The 16209-nt window shown below is 38.2% G+C and overlaps 1 protein-coding gene across 8 annotated transcripts in view; it reads left to right on the top strand.

The window, feature by feature from the left end:
- PKP4 (plakophilin 4) overlaps positions 1-16209 on the top strand; it is a 228263-nt gene that overhangs the window by 55918 nt on the left and 156136 nt on the right. The window lies entirely within an intron of this gene.

The following is a 16209-nucleotide window of genomic DNA, read 5'->3' as shown; positions in this document are numbered from 1 at the left end:
TGAACTAGATTGGTTGGACTAGAGGAGTGACTCATCGAAAAAAGGCAATTTCAGAACACATTAATGAATGTCTTCTTAAGGATGGGGCACTTGCGAAGTGCCTGTGTGTCAAAGGAAGAAATGATTTGGTGATTCAAGTGGTAGTGAAGTTGTTTGACACTTGCTTGTGGGCTTTGAAATGACAGGAAGAGCAGGGCTGGGGTTCCAGGAGGGCTGGGCCGGATTGGGCTGGTGGGGTGTGATGAGTCCACTTCCCCTGCCCAGGCAGCTGATGGAAGGCATGAGAATAGACCTATTCTAGGGCAGCTATGTTGAAAGGGAACTGCTTTCAGCAAGAATGCCAACTGTGCCCCCTCATTTGGAGACAAGCAGATACAGAGGGACCCCTTCCAAATTTATACCTAGCTTTTGCCCGAGATTTCTTTAGTGATCTCTACCACTGCATCTGTTCTACTTTTCTCTCACCATTCCTCATTCTTCAAAGTGCAGCTCAATTCCTGTTGTGCCAGACCACAGAGTGGTAGGGGAAGTCCTCTGTGAGCCTGAGTATGGTGAAGGAGGAACCCTGGAGAGAGCTGGGCAGGAGGGAGCATGCAGAGTTCTGCCAAAACCCACATCAGGGGCTCAGCGTGGTGGCTCACACCTGTAATCTCAGCACTTTTTAGGAGGCCAAGGCGAGCGGATCACCTGAGGTCAGGAGCTCAAGACCAGCCTGGCCAACATGGCAAAACCCCATATCTATTAAAAATACAAAAATTAGCTGGGCTTGGTGGCACACACCTGTAATCCCAGGTACTTGGGAGGCTGAGGCAGGAGAATCACTTGAACCCAGGAGGCGGAGGTTCCAGTGAGCCAAGATTGTGCCACTGTACTCCAGCCTTGGGGAGAGAGTGAGATTCTGTCTCAAAAAAAAAAAAAGTTAAGTTGGTGCTCTTTATTTTCTGTGCATAGCGTATTATGTATCAAAAGTGTGATTTTGGTTAAACGATTTTATTTGAATCCTATAATTTACCATTACTACAAAACAAATGTTCTATCCTTTGGAAGAAATTAGTAAATGGGAGAATTTTCTTTAACTTTGAAAAATTAAATCTAGTATTTATCTGATGTACTATATTTGCTCAATTAACTGTCACCTGACTTAATTTCCTTCTAGAAAACAGTGACAAATTGTATTTATCAGAGAGAGAAGGGGAGAGCTCCACCAACCAATTAGGAATAAATTTTCAAAATTAAATATTTTTGATTTGCAATTTTATTTTTGTACAAGCTTTCATGTAGAACATGATTATTTACCTTCCTCTGACTATGAAATGGCATTTAAATTTTACACATGAAGTAGAAGCACATGCAAACACAAGCTAGTCATGAAAGATACCCTACTCTGAATCAGCCCATTGGGTGTTTAAGAAAAAGAAAAATGCTGAGTAAATCATATTGTCCTCAAAATGGGTAGTCTTAAAGCCAGCAAGAATGGTATGGCATGAATCACAACTCAGTTTTTTAAAATGTTATGGTATATCTTGTCTAGAGAGTATTTCTGGTTGCTTAGAGCATATTTGAAGATAATTCTATTATATATGCATTTGGATGCAGCTATGCTCTTGGGATGACTGGACTAGAAACACACAAACTATTATTATTTTAATGAGGGCAGGCTTTATTTTAAAATATACAAAATTGGAATAATTACCTAAGTCGTTTCTATATATCATATGGAATACTAAACCCATATATCTTGGTTCTTGGATTTGAAATTGCACTTTAGGTGAAATGGAAATAAACTGCCATGAAAACAAAATTTGTAAACAGATATTAGACATAGATGATATCTCAGAATTAAGGCATTGTTTTGGAAAAGGTGATTTAAACCCATGAATATTGAAGGAAGAGAGATTAACATGCTCGTGGTGGTGATACAGTGCATGAGCACAGCCATTGCACAGGTAGAGATTTGTGGAACGGTTGGCATGTGCAACATTCTCAGCCAGCTCTGTCAATTAGAGCAGATTCTGACTGACAAACTGGTGTACCCATGTGGCATGGAACACTTAACTCCAACAGCTGTCCCACTGTACACTTGTGAATCAACATGTAACTGTTTTCATCATGTTCTAAAGTGACTAATAGACGTATATTACCGATTGTGACCAACCTTTTCATTTGTATAGGTTCATATTAACCCTCCCTTAAATTTTTGAATTGGAATAATCAGCTAGCTTATTGTCTGTGGAGAACAACCACCAATAGTGACAAGACCTCCCTAAAGTCACATCACAGAGCTTTGAAGTCACTGCAGTCCTGAGCCTGTCCTCAGTTTTACAGTTCTCAGAACCTGGAATAATATATAAACCAGAACACAAATGTATTAATTTGTAATTATCAAAATGTCCATATTTGCCAAATAACACTTCTCCTTTCTAGGATCGGGTGACTGTTGCCATTGTGAACTTAGAATCTTGTCAAAGGTGAAGATGTGTTTGCAAGAAGAGTTCATCTCAGGACCATCTCTGTCCCTGAGAGCAAAGATCCTTCTTGTAATCTCACTTGTTTTTACTTCTCTGGGGAGGGCAGGAATCTGGGTTTTCCTTTTCTGTGTTTCATACTAACTATCCTCTTCTCCAATTATGACAGCAATCACATGTGATAAGTCATAATCATAATCTGATTTTGGTCTACATGTTAAGAGTCTGTTCCTTGATGATAGGTTAGAGCTCTTGGGGGGATACTTTTACTGATTCTTAGTTTACATCCACCCATTTCCAGTCTTATCCTCATTTTATTGATTTTTCTAATTTTCTTATCCTAGAAGCAGCCTTGTTTCCTTTCTCTTGAGGTTTTGAGGAGCAGCTCCCTGATGCATCTGCCTGTGAGGATACTGAGGCGAGCAGGATGACAATACCCGAGTACATCTTCCTAGTGTCCTTAAGTAGCCCACTTGGACAAGGAAGGCCAAGGTTTCCTAGGATTCAATTCATGATTGTATCCCCCAGGGTTTTGGCACGTGAAGGAGAGAAGAATCATTCTTTTCTTTTACAGATGTTGGAGATTTCTTCTTTTTGATGTCTTTAAAGTCTTTTCCTCACAGTTGCTTCCTAGCTCCTCACGGGGCCTTCCAGACATTTCCCCAGTACTCCTAAGTTGACACCATCTAACTCTTACTCTCCTGACTCCAGGTCACATTGCCACCTTCACTGGGAACAGTGACACCTGATTCAGTTTGACTCTTTGCCTCAACCTTCACCATCATCTTAGGCAAATTTAAAGGCTGTGGAGACAATCCATGTCTTTACTTGCACTTTACTTGTCTTTACTTGTTCCTTCGTCTTCTCATCTCCAGAGTTTTCTTTCTCTTTTTCTCCCCCACCCCACTTCCACCCCAATTTTAGACTGTTGGCATTCTCTGAACACAGCACGCTGTGGTGTTTTATGCCTCTCTGTCTTTGTAGTAAGTCTCATCTTCCCTGACGACCCTGCTCTCCCGTGCGAAGTTGAGCTCCCCTCACTTCTGTGGCGGTAGATTTTATGCATGTCTGCTCTTGTATTTATCACACTATTTTTACTCCTTTGTTCCTGCTAGACAGCTCTTTCAGCATCATAGTGGCCACAAAACCTAACACCATCTGGTGTATAAATGTGTTTTCATTGAAAACACAGATATGTTGTCATATCTTCCCTCAGTTTGTTTCATGCTCCCATTGAACAAACACTTTTGAACACCTACTGTGTTTCAGGCACTTTCTGGATCTGCTGAGAATGCAGTGGCAATCCAGATGAAAGTAGTCCCTGCCATTACTGAACCAAGAGAGTATGGTTAGATTGCAGAAAAGTAAATAAGTTATCATCCAGTCGATTGCATTCTCCATCTGTGATCAGCAGAACTGTAGAAACTTTATAGTGATTGTTATTTTTTCTTGTACTTTCTTCAAAAAGCTGTTTGGAGATGTTAAGTGTGAAAATTTGTCTCCTTGAAAACAAAATACAGTATTAAGCACACAGATTCTAAATGGAATAAAGGAGACTGAGAGATAACCATCATTCCTCTATCCTGCTGAAGACCAGACAGAAAGGATGTTATCACAACTGAGAATCTATGGTACTTTTTAAAAAATATCTTTTAAAATCAAGAGGTTTTTTTTCTTTTACTCTAAAGAGCTACTTTAAAAAGTTGCAACTTAGGCCGGGTGTGGTGGCTCACACCTGTAATCCCAGCACTTTGGGAGGTCGAGGCAGGTGGATCACCTGAGGTCAGGAGTTCAAGACCAGCCTGGCCAACATGGTGACACCCCATCTCTACTAAAAAATACAAAAATTAGCCAGGCATGGTGTCATACATCTGTAATCCCAGCTACTCAGGAGGCTGAGGCAGGAGAATTACTTAAACCCAGGAAGCAGAGGTTGCAGTGAGCCAAGATCGTGCCATTGCACTCCAGCCTGGGTGACAGAGTGAGACTCTGTCTCAAAAAAAAAAATTGCAAATTACTCAATGCATCATTGCTTAAATCAGCATTATTAAGAGACTTTAAACATGTATAAAATCAATTTTTCTGATGTTATAATTCAAAACTGTTGACTGCTTTCTTTGCCTATGCTTTCAGTAAAGTAACTTATAAATTAATGTCTGTCCTAAACTGGACATGTTTTAGGCTAATTGTTGTATAACCCAGATCGGGGAATTTATCTGTCCAACCAAAGTACCAGAGTGTACAGTATACCAAGGTCATTTCCATGTGAGTGTTCATGAAACAAGCATGAAAAAACAGCTAAAACTTGCACCTGGCCTGGAGTAGGCTGGGCTTTTTTTCTGGAAAATCATTTATTCATTTACTTTCAAGCTAAGTTGTCAAGAAATTTAAGCCAGGTATGGTGATATGCATCTGTAGTCCCAGCTACTTGAGAGTCTGAGGGCTCAAAAATTATTTGAGCCCAGGAGTTTGAGTCCAGCCTGGGCAACATAGCAAGATCCTATCTCGTGAAAAAAAAAGGAAAAGAAAATAATTGGTACTCAGCCTTCAGCAAAAACACAATTTCATGTTTTTGGTGGCAGGAATCTTTATTGAAAAGAGCTTTAATTTTTCTGTACCATTTCTTAAAAGTATTAAATTAATGTTTTTCTTTAATAGATAAACATCACTGGAAAAGCTGAGGAAAGCCAAATTGTGAAGGATGGAACAATGTCTCTTTCCATCTACATTTGCTCATGAATGATAATGATTATCATATTGTGGGATTTCCCAAAGTATGTTCCTCAGAATGTTAATAGATGATCCTCAAAAAAAATGGGGGTTGGCTGGCCTGGTGGTGCACACCTGTAATCCTAACACTTTGAGAGGCTGAGGTGGGAGGATTGCTTGAGGCCAGGAGTTCAAGACCAGCCTGGCTAACATACTGAGACCCTGTCTGTACAGAAAATTTAAAAATAGCCTGGGCATGGTAGTGTGTGCCTATATAGTTCTACCTATTAGAGAGGCTGAGGTGGCAGGATCGTGTGACCTAGGAGTTCAAGGCTGTAGTGAGCTATGATTGTGCCACTGTACTCCAGCCTGGGTGACAGAGTGAGAACCCATCTCTTTTTTTTTTTTTTTTTTTTAAATACACATGAGGGTCTCTGGTTAATAAATATTGAGATGTAGGATTAGGTGAGATTAAACAGGTTCTTTTTTTCATGATTTCTCGGAGTCTTTATGATGCTCCACACCAGTGCTTCTCAAAGCTGAATGTGTATACAAAACACTAGGGATCTGACCTACATGTAAAGTCTGATTTCTTTGGTCTAGGGCAGGCCTGAAATTCTGCATTTCTTACAAGTTCCAAAGTGCAGCCTGCACAACTGGCACACAGATCACACCTTAAGTAACAATATTCTTAGGGATTTTCAAGAGGAACCATGTTCTGCCACATTTCTCAGACTTGCTAACCATAGGAACCTCATTTTGAGATGCTGGGAGTTGTCCATGGAGCACACATTGAGAATTTTAAATTGAATCTTTAAAATTACAAATGAATTAATGTATAATTTAAATAGAAGTCTCATGCAGATCTTCTAGGTTATGATTGGCCAAACAGCCCCGTGTAAATCCCAAGACATTGAAAAAATCATTTAGCTAGTTTATGTAGAAAAAAAAACCAATATGGGATAAAAAGACAACCACTAGGTAAGATAGCAAGTGCACTGGATTATATACTTTTCTTTCTTTCTTTCTTTTTTTTTTTTTAAGACAGTTCCGCTCTTGTTGCCCAGGCTGGAGTGCAGTGGTGCAGTCTCGACTCACCACAACCTCTGCCTTCCGGGTTCAAGCAATTCTCCTGTCTCAGCCTCCTGAGCAGCTGGGGGATTACAGGCACTTGCCACCATGCCTGGCTAATTTTTTGTATTTTTAGTAGAGACGGGATTTCACCATGTTGGCCAGGCTGGTCTCGAACTTCTGACCTCATGATCCGCCCCCCTCAGCCTCCCAAAGTGCTGAGAGTACAGGCATCAGCCACCGTGCCCGGCCTACTTTTCTTATTTTTTAATAGACCTTATAAATATTGTTAAATATTCAAGTCTTTAAACAATTTTACTTTGTTTTTATTGCCTCTAGTAATTCACATATAAATTGCCATATTTCTAAATCCCCATATGTGCTCTGCTAGTGATTTCATTAGTCTTTAATCTTTGTTGACACTAGCATTTGATATGAAAAACTAATGATGAAAACAAATCTTTTATTTAAACAGATTGAGATTTGATATGGTTTACCATACCCTAATTACAAATGACATAAAACAGCAGTCTAGGGAGGTTTTTAGAAATCTATTGAACCTAAAGCAAGTTTTAAAATAAAAAAGCTGAGTAAAACTAATTACTATATTATAGATGGGCTTTTTCCCACCTGGGTCCTTCTGCCCCACCTAGAATAGTGTCTTCATTTATGCATTCCTGTTGAAACTCTTTTGAGCCCCTGCCATCTGTGTTTCAGCTCTTATTTCCTCATTTGTCTCACACTGCATTTTATTGTAGTTTGTTAATTTGTCTTGTGCCTTTTAGATTGTAAGTTGGATGGGAGTTCAGGGTCTTAATTATCTTTGTACTTTTACACCTGGTTTATAGTGTGGTTGATACATAAGTAGATCAATAATACATTAAATAATACTGTTATAAGATAATTCTGGGTAGTAGCACATGCCTGTACTCCCAGCACTTCAAGAGGCCCAGGCGGGTAGATAGGTTGAGTCTGGGGGTTTGAGACCAACCCTGGGCATCATGGTGACACCCCGACTCTACAAAAAAAAAATGAAAATTAGCTCAGTGGTGTCATGCCCCTGTAGTCCCAGCTCCTCAGGAAGCTGAGCTGAGGATTGCCTGAGCCTGAGAGGTCAAGGCTGCAATAAGCTAAGATCCCACCACTGCATTCCAGCTGGGGTGACAGAGCGAGACCCTGTCTCAGAAAAAAACAAAAGAAAATAAGATAATTTCATACATCAAATATTATACTGAAAAAATAAGTTTAAAATTTTTTTCTGTATCCCCATCATCCATCTTGATGGTTATTTCAGGTAGTATTGACTTATTCAGTGTGTAACAAGCCATCCTAAATCTCAGTGGCTCAAACAACAATGAGTTTTTAAGTTGGCGAGGAGGTTCTTCTGGTCTGGCGTAGGCTCAGTCAGGTGCCTGGAGTCAGCTGGTGACTAGGTCAGGGCAAGACTAAGATGGCCTGTCTTACATATTCTGAGGTCTTGGCTGGAATGGCTGTGATTGCTGGGCTGTGTGTCCATAGCATCTTTTAATCCCAAGTTACGTCACGGCTTAGTGATCTCAGGGTTTCAAAAGAAGATGTTAGTCCTCTTAAGATTTAGCTTCAGATGTTGCACAAGATCACATCTGCCACATTCTGTGATCAAAGCAAGTCACATGGCCAGCTCCAGATTCCAGGGATGGGGCAGTAGATGCTCCCTCCTCCTGCAATTTTGAGAGCAGCAAAATTGCAGTCACCTGGAGTTACTGTCTAAATATTTCTTCCCCCTGAGATAAATAAGAACACTAGTGTCATTTCACTTTTATCAGTTCCTCACTCCTCTCATGTTGAGACTACACAGAAGGTATGTTGGTTTAATCTTCAGTTTTCCTAAATCATTTGCTTTGCACTGTTTCTTGTGTCCTAAACCTTCCTCTGTCATATTTGTTACTTTGCTGCAGAATTTCCTTTTATTCAGCATTATGATTGGGTGATTTTGGTTACAGAACTTCCTTTTGTTGAAACAAATTCTCTGAGTCCTGGTATGTCCTAAAATACCCTTTATTTTGCCTTCATATTTGAATCATAATTTTTGGTCAGTACTTGGAAGCTATTGATAAATCTATAATTGAGAGGTGTCTGATGCTAATTTGATTTTGTTTTTTTCCTCTATAGTAACATATAATTTTTTCTTTATCCTTGGAACCTAGAAATTTCAATGGCTTGGTCCAGATGTAGCTTGTTTCATTCATTTTATTCACTTATTGTCTCATTTTCAGTGATTTGTTTTCAGCTCTGGGAATTTTCATTTCTTACTTCTTGTAGTATTTCTTCTTTTTTCTCTTCCAAAAACTTGGAGTAAACAGATGTCATTCCTGCATCTAAGCTCTAGTCACCAAACTGTTCTTTGATCTTTTTGTGAAATTTCTCTCTCTTTTTTTTTATTGTTGTTTCTGAGAGAACTATTTAGGTCACTCTTATGAAATACTCTGTTTTAAAAAGTTCATTTTGCTATTCATCTCACGATTAAGATTTCTTTTTTATCCTGTAGCTTTTTCTTCAAGGTTTCTGGCCATTTCTCTTTCCTACTTACAGTTTTCAGTTTTAACACTAAGGATATTAATTCTACCTGTTCCACTTTACTTTCTTCTGTTTGGGGAATTTGGTCCCTCCTGGGTATCAGTGTCTGAGGCCTGCTCTGTCTGAATCTCTTCTCTGCCAGTGACAAAATGCTTGGACACTTGCAGGGTAGTTGCTGACCACCCAGCTGCACTGTCTCTCCCCTTGATTATCCTGACATTGGCCCCAGGCCTGAGAGCCTCAAGTCTGGGATCTACCATACTCTGAGCCTCAAGCTCTCTCACCCAAATGCTTCACCCTCTAAAGCCAGCCTTTGCCTCTTTGTGTTACAGTTTCCTCTGTTGCCTTACCAAAGGTCTATAGCAGTTATCTTTCTGACATTTTGGCACACTGATGACATTTTTAAAATTTCTAGACTGACTAATTTTCTTATCTTAAAAATGAGAAAATGCCTTTTCTCTTATTTCTTGGAGTTGTGAATTGGAGAAAAGTTGAAATTTGTGCTCATCTTGCACAAATTTGCCTCTTGATCCAGTTCCCCCCCCCCGCCCCCATCAGAGTTTTAATTACATTCTTAACTCTATTGATTACCTCCATCCTATCTTTGTATACCCTTTAACATTCCAGGTATAACTCTGAATTTGTCATGATTTTCATTTTGTCTCCTCCTAGCATCTGTGGTGCTATAAAGGATCGTGAATCCTCAAAAAGAAAAAAAAATGAACCTGTAGTACTTTTCAAAAAGATTTTCCGTTTTTCCTTCTTTCCTCTCTATAAGAAGTAGGATATTTTGGGAAAGGTTGAAAATGCCCATGTGTAATTCATGTTTATCAAGATAGAATTTCCAGTTTTCATTAACCATTTTGCAGTGCTTTCCTTGTGTTATAGGGGCAAGTCAATGCTGCATAAGGCCAGAGGAGCGCCATTCACATAAGACACAGTGTTAGCAGCCCAGGGTGCCAACATGTTGACTCTGTGGTTATACGTTAACCATGTGTTTTATTTTCAAAAATTGTTATTGAATGTTACACAGGGCTGAGGGCATTATATTTTGCAACTTAAACCTCTTATTATTGAAGTGGATTCCTTCTAGGCATTTATACATCGTAAAATTATATTTAGTTTTAAAACCGGAAGTAGTTTAATTCTATTAAAAGTGAATAATCTTTAGTATTTAAGTTACTAAATACTATTCTGTTTGTCATCATTGAAATATTCTAAATTATTTGATTTATAAACTTCGTCTAATACTCTATCATGTTTATTCCACTATGTTATTCTTTTTCCATTCTATGAGAAAACTATGAAAGTACATAAAATATACATACAATTAAAAATACTGAAAAGCAAGCACATCTATGTAAGTGCCGCCCATGTCAGGCTAGCACTTTAGAAGTTCTTCATGTGCCCCTCTGAGATCACAGCCCCCTCTCTCCACAGAGGTAGCCACTCCTCTGACTTTGGTGGTGGTCGTTTCCTTGCTAACTATGCATGTGTTCTTAGTAAGCATTGTTTTATTTTGCCTATTGTTGAAGTTTACATAAATGGAATCCCACTGTTTGTGTTCTTTTGCACCTTGCTTCTTTTATTCAGTATTATGGTTGACAGTCATCCTTGTTTTATAGAGCTTTGGTTCATTCATTTGTTGCTGTAAGTGAAATACATTGAATGAATATATTACATTGTATTTATCCATTCTTCTGTTAATAGTCACTTGAGTTGTTAGCAACCTATCGCCTTCACAAAGAGTGCTGCCGTGAACATATTTCTGTAACTCTCCAGATGCCTATGTACAAGAGTGTCTCTACTTAATCAGGAATGGAATTACAGGGCTACAGAATGTACATGTCATCAGCTGCACTAGATAATGCCAAAATGGATTCCAAGGAGTGGTTCCCATTTACACTGTCATCAGCAGCATGGCATAGTTACCATTGTTCCAGGTCCTCACCCAAATTTGATACTGTTTTGCCATTCTGGTGCTTGTGTACTGACTACTCATTGCAGTATTAATGTTCATTTTTCTAATTACTAATAAGATTGAGAACTTCATTATTGGTCATCTAGATTTTCTCCTCTTCATACAAACCTTTTGCTTAATTTTTTTTACCAGATTATCTTGCAGTGATATTTCTAGTGAAAAATAAATTCATAATCAAAAACATTTAACTACTATGCATAGATTATTCTCTTGAACTACTATGCTGTTTGGCACAGAGCTCTCTTCTAAACAAATTCTTGCCAAGAAATTTGAATTATTTTATGAACTGCCTGATTAGAAGGTTAGTATGCAACTACCTCTAATCCTCCTAAAGAGTTGCAGCTTTTGGTTATGTTTCTATTTCCAGGATATTTTAAAAATATAACTGCAAAAAGTTTATCTGATACTCCTTTTAGAATTCTAGACTCGATACCATATGCTCCTGAAGATGTTTAACTTTTCAGGCAAATTCTTAATTTCCTAGTACTTCATTCTTCTGCAATATCTGTTCCACTTTCATTATGAGTAAAACAAAGAGAAACTTATGTTTGCTATATGATGATACTTTTAGCAATTTTTTCTACTTATTACTGTTAAAATATTTTGTTCATCTAATGCTTATTTTCTACACTTTTATCTGACAGTATCTGTATTTTGAGTCAAATTTAAATATTCACACTTTCTTTAACCTTTATTTTTTATTAATTTGTTCTTAGGCATCATTATTTTGTCATATCAGTGTTGAAATTGTGTTTCTCATCAACATTTTTCTGAGTGTTCATAATGACAACTATATGTTATACTCCAGACAGTTAACTCAAGAAAGGGAAAAATAACTGGAGTCCAACTTATTTTACTAAAAAGATGAAATAAAGTGTACTTGGTATGGTTTCACCAAAAATTATTAGTAAGGCGAGTAGAAGGGAATTAAGTAGAGAAAAATCCAGTATTTAGTTGATTTGCCGTCTCTGGAAGATTTAAGACAGATGATTTTGTGGACTATTATCAGCTGTGGTAAAAGAGATTATATATATTTAATAATAGGTTACACATATATATTACATCTATAATATGCCAAGAAAGCCTTCAGAAGTCATACCAGAGTATATGTGGTCTGCAGCCTTGAGCAGAAAAATTGCCCGTTAATCACTGATAGTTGAATATAAGATTAAGATACATACATGCATACACACACAATTATACTGTCAGTTTCACATATGAGCCTCTTTGTGTTCAATAAAGATTATGATGAAAATGCACAGCTGTTCATAGTCAACCCTCCTCTAAAACATGTTTTAGAAGCCTCAAAAGAATTCAGTCTAATGGTATGATTTTAAAAAAGATACCTGGGCAAAGAAAACATTCATTAAGTAAAGGCTGGGATAAAACGAGAGCACAGATATGCATACCCACACATGTAAGAGCTGGTCACAGATTCATCTCTGAGCTTTGTATAGCCAAAGAGAAAATAAGCTAATGCTACAATTTCCAATATCATCCACCATTCCCTCAGGAAAAGCCCAGGTCCTGGCTTTCAGGTGGCTGATACAGAGACAGCGTGATACAGTAGACAACATTCTGAAAACTCCTGAGGAACATTCACATCTGTTTAGAATGTAGAACTTGTTTAATCTTAGTGTCGGCCTCAAGGTTTAGAGTTTCCTGTTTCTGCCACACACAGTGCAGCATCCCTTCTACACTATCCCTCCTGCAATCATCATCCAGACTCTGATTAAAGATCTCTCATCATGGGAGTGTGCCACCTTCAGAGGCAATCAGTTCTTGAAATTTTAAGCATTTGACTATTAGCTCCAAAAGGAACGGCCTCCGTTACTGCTCCAACCTTTAATTTTGATTCCAAATATAAAGACAGTAATAATATAGGTTAATACACATTTGTTACAAAACCATTAGTTTTTAGTCTGGCTCTTGGGATTATAACCTAAAAAGCCTCCTTCAGAGGCTTATAGGCATCTGCTTGTCAACATTGGATTTCTGTTCTTCAGGTCAAACTTTCTTTTCTTGTTCCATTAACTACCACTCTCATGTCTCCTAGTGAGCTTTGAGCTCATAAAGAACAGGAGCTGTGTCATTCACATCCTCCCTGTCCCCTTGCCTGGAAATAGTGACTGGATCCCTTTAACACCCCACTCATCATCTCTTGAATGGATACACTGTGTGCATTCCTGTTAATGTGCCGCCCTTATCTGGAAGTAGTTATGTCCCAAGGAGCCTGAAGGAAAATTGTAAGCTCACTTATGCCCTTCCTGTCATCCTAGTGACTTACATCAACACAGCATAAGATCACTTAGGTTTGGGCAGTCTTGTTTCACTTATGATTCATTCATTTTGCTCTTGAACCTGAAATGCCTACATTTCTTTCCCAATATGCTGCTGAGCTAACCTAAATACAGGACCTTATATTTATTCCTGTTGTTTTTAATTTCATTAGAGGCAGCTCATTACTGCAGTGTAGCAGTTTATTTTTTGTATTTTAATTTTGTCTCCCTCTGCCAAATTCCATATTCTTCTTAGTCATTGAAGAACTTGTGTATGACTTGTATTGATATCATGGCTAAAACATTTGGTAGGGTTGGGTCAAGGTCAGACCTCTGGCATTACGTTAGAAACCTCTATAGGTTGATGTATTTCATTCAGCTGTTTACAGATTGTTGAAATCAGCAGTTGCCCTTATTCCAGCCCCATTTCTATGTTAATGACAATGTCATGGAGGACTTCTAATATCATACACACCCCACTAGAGTTTGGGCAACACTGCATTTCCATGGTTACACTGCCACAGACAGACATTAGGCCAGCTTAACATGACTTTTCTGTGGTTCCCCATTTTAGTTCTCACAAATCACCTCTTGGATAAAATCCTTTAAAGAATCTCACCCAAGATCTGTGTCTGGCTCTGTAGTTTGTAATGTGAAGAGTCTACCTTCCCTTTTTCCAAAAACAGCCATGGCATTTTCCTCCTTCCAGTTTTCTGGCATGCCTTCATTCTCTGTAGAACCCTCAAAAATGGTTCAGCAACCTATCTGTAAGCTTTCCCAGGTCTCCTGAATGTGATCAGTCAAATCAGGCAAATTGAGGTCACTGAGGGAAGCGTGAGGCCTAATTTCTCACAGTCCCTTTATGATATAAGTACTCTTTTTTTTTTTTTTTTTTTTTTTGCCAGTGGAATGGAGCAATATTATTATTCTGTGACTCCGGTCTTAGCTTGATACTTTCTAGTTAATTAAATGATCTTACAATTATGAAAACTACAAGAAAATGGATAGGAAACCTTCACAGGTTTATAACTTGTCAGTACAGTGGTATCCCTCCCCTGCCCCATGTTGGTTGTGACATATTGAGACTGCTCCAGAGATAAGGGGTAGGGAAGTGTCTCACCCTTAGTAATGACAGGTACCATTGGCTTTGTTCCTCATCTAATGACTGTTCATGGTTGCCTGTGATGTGTCCTAACCTTTGAGGAATCAGAATAGATATCATCCATGTCTATGAAAATTTCCTCTCCTGCCAAGCTTCTCAGCATTATATTAGTTTCTTTTACACGGTTACAAGCTCTCTGACCCTCCTCCTCTTGACTTTAACATTACTCCTTTGCATTTACATCTTGCTGTACTCTGCCTTGATCCTATGTTGCTGCATCAGCTAGGTCATGAGTCCCCTAATGGTCACTGTCCCTGGGAGAGTGGTACTCAGAAAATGCTCCTCTGGGTTCATTGGTCGTGGGAAGCAGGGTCAGCAAGATAAATATTGTGAAATTAAGTATGATATCCTCACAGTGATGTAATACAGTTGCCATAATATAGTTCTATGTCTTGTTAACAGTAAGGCTCCTTCTGTATTAATAAATAATTACTTCCCCAATGACATTTCTGTTTCTCCTTTTCTCAAATTCTCTTTGTTCACTGAATTTTTCCTTTTCTTTTTCTTCTTACACATTGGTTATTTCATGATATTATACTCTTGACATTTAAAATTTTTGGTTCTTGGCATTATTTGTTTCACTGTTGCGTAGTAACATTTTTGTTCTTTGCAACCATCTGCTTATTTTAAGGTGTGTAATTTTTCAATGGCTGGAATACTTTTGTATCTTTACTTGCCTTAAATGCTAATCTAGGATCTTTGTGTAGCATTTTTTTCCTTTATAGACCTTAGGTCTTCTCTTTAATGAGCACTTGATAGAGAAAGAAGGAATTTTATTTAGTTGATAATATTTTGTTTTACATCTCAATAAGCATTCCACATGCACTAAAAATAATAGATTGCCGTAAAATTATTACATTGTATAAAGAACTAGCCATTTTTATCAGTGAGGAAGTGAGGCTCAGCAAGGTAGAAACTCCCCCCAGGGCACTTAGGTTTTGATCCTACTCATCTCATGTCTCAGGATCCTTCTATTCATACTTGAGAAGATCCTGCTTGCAGTTCAAAGTCTATCTAGGCCTTATGCACCATGAAAATAGGAGATTGAGAATTCACTTGCTAGATAGAGCAGGGATGAGAACTCATGAGGCTGGTGTCGGGGGAAATGCACAGATAAACTAATCAGACCCACTGTCCATTTATGCCTATTAATATGGCAAGAATAAAACAACCACTAGCAGAAACCTGAAACTGAGACCCTCTCCACTAACATTTAAGCCAGGAGAGTAGGGAAGAAGATGGGATCTCAGAGGATATGTACATCTCCCCTTTTACTTACAGATTATTATTTTGGAAACAGAAGACTGATACTGAAATTTGAGGGAATGGGGTAACAAGTCCCAGATCAAGCTATAGAATTGAAGACGGTGGAAGTTAATTGATTATAAATAGAAATATATAATGGTAGAGTAGTTTGCAAGAGAAAACTGAAGAATGTTGAGAAAAATATTTATAGTCTCAGATGTCCCTATTCGAATATACAGAGTGACACATCTAAACAGATAGGGTCTCTCCGGCATCTTAAGACTTGGCAGGATTTACCTAATGACTGAAATGAGACAGTGAAAATATATCATCCTTCGTTCATGTATTCATTTATTTAGTGAACATTAATTGAATACCATTTAATGTGCCAGGCACTAGGCTAGTTTCATGGTATGACGAAGACTGTACTCACAAGAAGACAGAGAGACTGACATGTAAATGAGTTATTAAAATTTTAATAACATTTAACACTAACCATTTCCACCTATTTTCCAAAACTGTAGAAAGTCCATATCAGGTCAGTAAGTCTTTTGACAAACACACTGCTCTCACTATATGTTGTCTTAGGAAAGGCACTCTGTCTGCTGCCAAGAACCTATTCTTCTATCATAAGCTATCGGCCTAAAAAATAGATTTTCTTTTCAACACCACATTCCTAGTCATTTTTGTCTTTGAATAATCAGATTCTTCTAAAGAAACCAAGCTAGGTATAAGACTTCA

The sequence above is a fragment of the Nomascus leucogenys genome, chromosome 17 (genome assembly GCF_006542625.1).
Source record: "Nomascus leucogenys isolate Asia chromosome 17, Asia_NLE_v1, whole genome shotgun sequence".
In the NCBI taxonomy this organism is placed as follows: Eukaryota; Metazoa; Chordata; class Mammalia; order Primates; family Hylobatidae; genus Nomascus; species Nomascus leucogenys.
The sequence above is the reverse complement of the archived record's forward strand: the minus strand, read 5'-3'. Positions and strand labels throughout refer to the sequence as shown.